We start from the raw sequence: 7515 nt of genomic DNA on the forward strand, positions 1-7515 counted from the left end.
TTCGCAACACTAACATGTTAGTTGGTTTACCATCATAATAAGAAAAACGATCCATGTTGACAAATACAAAAGTGTTACAACATATGTTAAAAACCTTATTTATCTGACGGATATTGTGTTATTAAAATATGAACTAAATTGAAAAAAGGATCTTATATTGATGGGAACATTTTTGCGGTATCGGTATCAAAAAGTGGTTGTATAATAATACAAGTATACGCTCTCATATCATTTCGACATATATTCGAGACTTTTGCCAACAATCGTTGTAGATTTCACTGGATTAACGGTTTTTAAAATCATTAATGTATTTTTTTTCGTGATTCTAAGGCGAGCAAGTTGTGATGTTAATGCTTTTTGCCAAAAGTGATTTACATATAATAATTGTTTAAACATTTTCCAAACATCTCTATATTTTCTGTGCACAATTATTGGTGATACTCCGTACATACGTTTACATAATAAATAATTATCAATTATTTACTGTAATAATAATTTATAAGAATAAACAAAACACATCTCACTAATAAAGTAAATATGCTAAGAGCAAACTTACTTTAAGTTATAATATTGAATTGCTGTCCAAACCTTATATTGTATTCAATTTATTTGTCAGGATCACGTCGTATCGAGAAAGCAACACGTCGTTTCGAGAAAGCAACACGTCGTAACGATAAAGCAAACGTGGTACTGAGAAAGCAAAACGTTGTATCGAGAAAGCAACACGTCGTATCAAACAAGGTAGAAGTTGTATCTAGAAAGTAGCAAGTCGTTTTGAGAAAGCAACACATCTTATCGTGAAGGCAACACGTCGTATCGAGAAAGCAAGGTAATGAGCTTCTCTGTTAATATTGCAAAGACAAACATTTAAAGGTCATACTTATTTAAAGATACATACTGATAACATGAAGTACATGGCAAATACTCAGCAAGACTATTACATAATTTTACTGAAAGAGCTAGGAATATTAATTGATCGATTCGCCCATTAATACATTATCCAAGCAAAAACCACTAGGTGTATATTTGTATCAACGATTGACTTATTAAGTATCAAACGCGTTCAAGCGTATTGCAATATTAAAAGAAAACATTAAGTGAAACATATTGAAAAATCGAACTTCGTTTTGCAATCGGCACTTTTCTGCTAATAAATAACTGGTTGCCGTCCAAATCCGCGTTTACTGAACTACCTTACCTATAAGATGTCCACTCTTTCCTAAGTAAGAAACTACACTCGATCGAACGGTATGATATTGTTAAACCATTATTAGGGATTGAACCGGTTTTATTTAAAACCCTAATGCATGTCATGGTTAATACATATTAAAACTAAGACGTTATTTCTTAACATGCGTTTAACATCAGATTTTGGAAGAACCGACTCGGAGACATAATGTTGCACGCCTACCCAGTTTGTAATTTCTTTTTCAGGGTCGGGTAAACACATTTTACAAACGTAAAGAGTAAGTGCTTAGGGATGAGTGGCAAGAATAACAGGCAAATTCATTTTATAAACATGTCGTATGAACTTGACGAACGTGCAACAGGCTTTGTTTAATTTATCTTCCGTGTTGGCAACCTACATAGTATGCATTGTGATCGATATAACATAAATATATAACTTTAATTTTTACCGCATCAATAACATCGAATATATAGACTTTAATCGTTGTAAAGTCCATTACTTTGGTCTATTATCCAATGCCTGGTGCATGCATTTTATACAATATACCAATTCAGTTTGTTTCCTAATTGTGTCAAACCTTCAACGTATAACCGTACATGTTCTTAAAAATCAAACCAAGCTTAAGAAATTGAAAACGTTTTTTTCGGCTTCTTGTTCATTCATTGGAACCATCTCCCTGCACGCAAATCACCAACCTTAAACCATAATTGTTACATGACTTGTGTGTGAATGCCACTGCTTTTCGCTGCATAAAGAGTCGAGAAAACTTAATATTCTACGCGTGTAATTGACTAACAGCATATCACCATTTATTACATAGAGATGATGTTGTTAGAGAGTATAGCATTGCGTTTGTTAATTATGAATGATACCTTTTGTGGACAGCATTAGAAAAATAAAATACTTGTTTTTTGTAAAACAAAACTTGAAAATGACTTTACAACAATTATTGCTGTCTTTTTTCAAGAGAACTGTAGCTCAGGAATATTAATATTAATTTCATTGATTATGTGTAACAATTTCACTTTTTACTGCCGTTGATAAGGATTGGTTCGTAAATTGTTGGACGTGTATCATGTATTGTGTTACTGGAACGAGCGGTAATTTAAATGAGTAAATGTCTAAGTCTTTAAAGTGGAATATTTTTCGAGGAATCAAGTCAACGTTTAGTGCAGACCTTAGAAACTAAAAAAAAAAATTACTGAAACGAATCAATATTTTCTTATATGATTCCGTATTGTTTAGTGTTTGGCAGGTAATACACTAAGTGGTTGAGGTATATCAAATCTTGCAAGAAGCGCCTTCGTATAGACACTGGGTATATGGATATCGGCATAATTCGAATTCAAAAAAAATAATGAAAATAAATATAAACATCAAGGACATATAATAGAACGCACCAAAGCGATGTGTTTTAAAAATGAAATGGATGAGTCGTTTTTTTTTAATGCTGGCAATATTACAAACTCCAATCCCATACTTATTTAATGCTGAACTATCACTTATGCTGCATCTCCTTTAAAGAAGGATCAAAGATTGGCACCAAATTCAACGGTTTATAAACTGTTTACAACCTAAGCACAGAAGCATATTATCTAGGTCTTGCGGTACACACGTTCACCATCTACGCTGTATTTAGCGCAAGCCAAACAACAGCCAACTATATTTAGTTTTAACATAAAGCATTATAATTTTGCATCGAATTTAACCAGAGCATATCCAATAACGAGGGCCGTTTGAGACTTAATATGTCAGTTCCATTTTCTAAAGACAAAACGTGGATGGATTATACAACAGCATTATTTTGCTTGAGCAAACCCGATGAGCGGACAAAACAAATAGATTTGGAACAGATTTCCCCATAATAACAAATTCATCATTTATATCATTCGAAAAAACGAGTTATATAATTTAAGATACGCCTTCGTGCTTAACGTTATTGAATATACAAGGCCGTAGTGACTTTACATTTGTAATCATATTATTCAGGATTCAGTGCGCTATGTTTTCAAATGAAATATGTTGCATGTAATTATTGACAATCATAATTAAGATTTGTTGCAATGTAAACGTATATATAGGCGAAGTGCATTATTGTATATAAATGTTAACATTCGGTAAGAATTAGCAGAACCAATCACGCATTTAACTTGATAATTTCACACGCGTGATATATCCAAGGTAACGTAAATTATGCCCGAGGAAAGAAAAAAGTAAATTCTGATTGAAATTTAGAAATTAAAGGTTATAGAATTTATAGTGTTCACATGGCGATGTAAGATCGTGTATTTCAAAGTAGGGTGATAACGAAACAGAGAATGCTTTTTGCTTGCTAGTGATATTGTCGAACAGTCCTCGAATATTGAGTCTAATTTCAAATGTAAACCAATTGTTAAGCGACGTACAATAAAGTATAGAATTGGTTTCGTGGTAAATTATGGCAGGTCTTGATTTATAATTTACACGTAATGCTTTTGCACGAAAAGGTTGTGCTTGCATCAATCATGATCATTCAACAGCTTTATTTTATACAAATTGTTAAATAATCTGGAAAAGTAGTTTTACATTTACTGCGTGCAACCATATAGTTGAGTTTCAACTAAATATCAAAGTACTGACAGTACAGGTGTGACGATGCTTTTGAGAGGATGGATATAAAAGCATCAAGTTAAGTTAATCTACATCACCACAATCACCACAATTTTGTATGTTGGTACGAATAAAAAACAATTTTGCGAAAGAACATGGGTATGAAAACAACTTTGGGTACGAATAAATATTTAGGAACAAAAAAATTGGGACCGAAAACAATTTGGGTACGAACAAAAAATTGAGGATGAAAAAAAAAATTGGGTACGAAACAAAAATTGGGTACGAACAAAAATTGGGTACGAACAATTTTAGGTACGGAAAAAAAATTGGGGGAACGGGAAAGTAGTACCTGTGGGGAACTTGACTCACGCTCGCACATTTTCGGCCCTTTCCGTCAAACATCAGATAAGTTCCTCGAAGGCAATAGTATGACTAAACATTTCGGAAGCGGTTATGCGGTCCTACCTACGCGCGTCAAAATGTAAGCGAAATATGTACACATGTCTGTCAGGAAGATTGAATTAACGAAGAAAATCATGTATTGATGTAAGTTTTTTGAAGGAATGTGCATAAAATATATTAAACAAGAGCTGTGTTTGTGAATCGCAATGCCCTCTGCTGCGCAGCTTTGAAGCCATATATTTTACCTTTGACCTTGAAGGATGACCTTGACCTTTCACCACTCAAAATGTGCAGCTCCATGACATACGCATGCATGCCGCATATGGAGTTGCTATCTTCAATATTGCAAAATTTGATCTTTGACATTGACCTTGAAGGATAACCTTGACCTTTCACCAATCAATATGTGCAGCTCTATGAGATACGCATGCGCGCCAATATTGAAAAAGTTATGGCCAATGTTAAAGTTTTCGGACAGACAGACGCACGCATTATTTTTGACATTTGACCTTGAAGGATGACTTTCACCTTTCACAACTGAAAATGTGCAGCTCCATGAGATGCACATGTATGCCAAATATCAAGTTGCTATGTTCAATATTTAAAAAGTTATGGCCATTAAAGTTTTCGGACGGACGGACAGACTGACACACTGACTGACTGACTGACTGACTGACAGTTCAACTGATATAGGCGACCCTACCAGGGGTATAATCAAAGTACTAACAGTACTGGTGTGACGGTGCTTTTGAAGAGGATGGATATAAAACATCAATTTAAGTCTATCTATATCACCACAATTGTGTATGTTGATACGAACATTTGGGTACGATACAAAATTTGGGTACGAAAATTTTGGGTACGAAAAGAAATTTGGTACGAACAAAATTTGCGTACGAAACATTTTTGGTACGAAAAAAAAGTTAAGGGGTACGGGGAAGTAGTACCCGTGGGTAACTTGACCCATTGAGCGCACTGGGAGGCGGGTCACATTCTTGTTCATTAAGTATGGCAATACCTTCATGATGATTCTCGAAAGTAGGTATGAGCACATAGCCGGACCATGTGAGCTAAATCGTATGAGCACTTGACTATCCGAGTTCGCCCACGAACATATGGATAAGTTAACTAATAGCGAAATGTCCTTATACATGTATATGCTGAAATCTAACAACCGAACGAAATATCAAACATGGTATATACACTTAGGTGGTTGTGTAATTTCTGTTAGAATATCGTATTCAATATGTAAATTTTTAATGATTGTGCCCGCACTTGAGTTTGTTGCCTTGTTTGAGTCTAAACGCGCCTAGGCTTCACCCAGTCTGTGTATTTGTGTTTTTCCAAGGTAATGAGTTACCTCCGCGCTGAGGCTGCATAATGGTAAGACCCGGAGTGTGTCCAGCACTCCTACCTAATAAGATTAGATTGACGACAGTTGGGACGAATTTTGAATGATAGCTGCAATTTCCAGCTATTTGTTTTGTACTTAAATACTTTGTAATTTTTTATATGGTCAAATGCTGCGGGGGGGGGGGTGAGATTATCCGGAAAAAAACACCAGTGGTGACCACAAAACAGACAAAATATAACATTGCGCCGGGAGCGGGAATCGAACCGGTGTCGTAAAGGTGAAAAAGTGGACGTCCTTACCGATGCGCTAGCGGGACGAACAGTTACGTAAAGGAATTTTTTTATATCTGTATATTTTATAGCAGTGCAGCGTTTACAATTTGCAGGTTCGAAATTGTTCGCATTCTTTAGTTTTGTGATCACGTAAGAATTTAATATTACATGTTTTTATTCGCAATTTATTTACTAAATTGAGAACAAATATCAAACAAAATAGAGAAAATGTATAGTTGTTTCATTGGTCCATAAAAATAAAATGGATGTAAAATTACTAATTTTAAATTAACGTTCTGATACACTTGAATCTGTTTCCCCCAGGATATGCTGTTCTATTAATATTTAGCTTTATCAACACGAACGACAACTCTGCTAGGAGAATATTATCAATGAAAATCAACGAGCAATCTCATACGCAGTGGCGAATGCCAAGGGAAGTAACTGAAAAATCGAGTTATCTCAATCGGACTGGCTCGGTCTTTTACATAGGTCCCCATTGTGAAGATTTTTTTTACTGCTTATCAAACCTTAAACGACGCTGTTCCAGCATCGTCAAAAAGCAATGACGATATTTTTCTCAGCCACATAATTGTTAATAGTTTGATATCACAAAATTAAAGTGAAAGTAGAACTGTCAAAAATGACAACCTGTCAACGTGTTGTTTGTCCTGGCACGAGAGGGCGATTACCCTCAATGTGTTCACATTTTGACCATAGGCTTTGTCAATAACCTTTATAGTATGGGTAGCTTTGATATTATGTATTGCTATCATGTAAATACACAAAGCATAAATAATGATATAAATATACTGATCGAGCTTATAATTATCTGCGAACTAAAGCCAGGTAAATTAAGGACTTAAAATACAATTATGTGTCCTGATTACATGAAGAAATGACCATGCATGTCCTAGATTTCAAATTCAAGGCCCTGGAGTGACACATTGGTAGCATTACCGTTAAACTGTTACCAGGCTTATGAAATTAGTTTTAATTGAACTATATAAGGAAATCTAAATCAGGCACTGATTTATCTTGTTTTAATACAGTCATAGATCATTGGTGGCCTCTGGGTAATGACCAATTTTCGCTTACTTGTTAAACCCTTAAAACTGTGTACACGTCTATAATAGCAAATCTGGATTAAGGTGATCTTCAAAAGTACATTTAAACTTTAGCTCTGTTACAAGAGTGCTGTTAAAGTCCAGTCACATATTAAAATCTAGGCTATGTCAAAATCAAAGTGTCAAAGACAAATGAAAGATGCGTTCATTAATTATTGTCCAGTTGTTTACTACTGCTGTAAGTTTTTATATAATATGACTGATGAACATCATGTGAGAGAAAAATCAAATTATCATTGTATATCAGGTTTAGCAGCCTTTTAGATAACACAGTATGCTAGTTTTCAATGTCGCTACTGGGGATCAAAGCCGTAGGGCTTTTAGGAATATTCTGAAATTTTCGATCCCTCGAGAGCAACCAAACCAAAAATTAAGTCAAATATTGCCGACTCGGTTTTTTGAGTCGGTTCATGAGGGATACTGGAGATAGATTGGCCATTGTCGGCTCTGGTACTGCTTACATGTACCCCAGGTACTCTTAAGTATACTTACATGTACCCTGGGTACCCTAAGTATACTTACATGTACCCCATGTACGGTAAATAAACGTAATTGTACTCGGTCCATATTAAATCCAAT

This window comes from Dreissena polymorpha, chromosome 9, assembly GCF_020536995.1.
Source record: "Dreissena polymorpha isolate Duluth1 chromosome 9, UMN_Dpol_1.0, whole genome shotgun sequence".
Lineage (NCBI taxonomy): Eukaryota > Metazoa > Mollusca > Bivalvia > Myida > Dreissenidae > Dreissena > Dreissena polymorpha.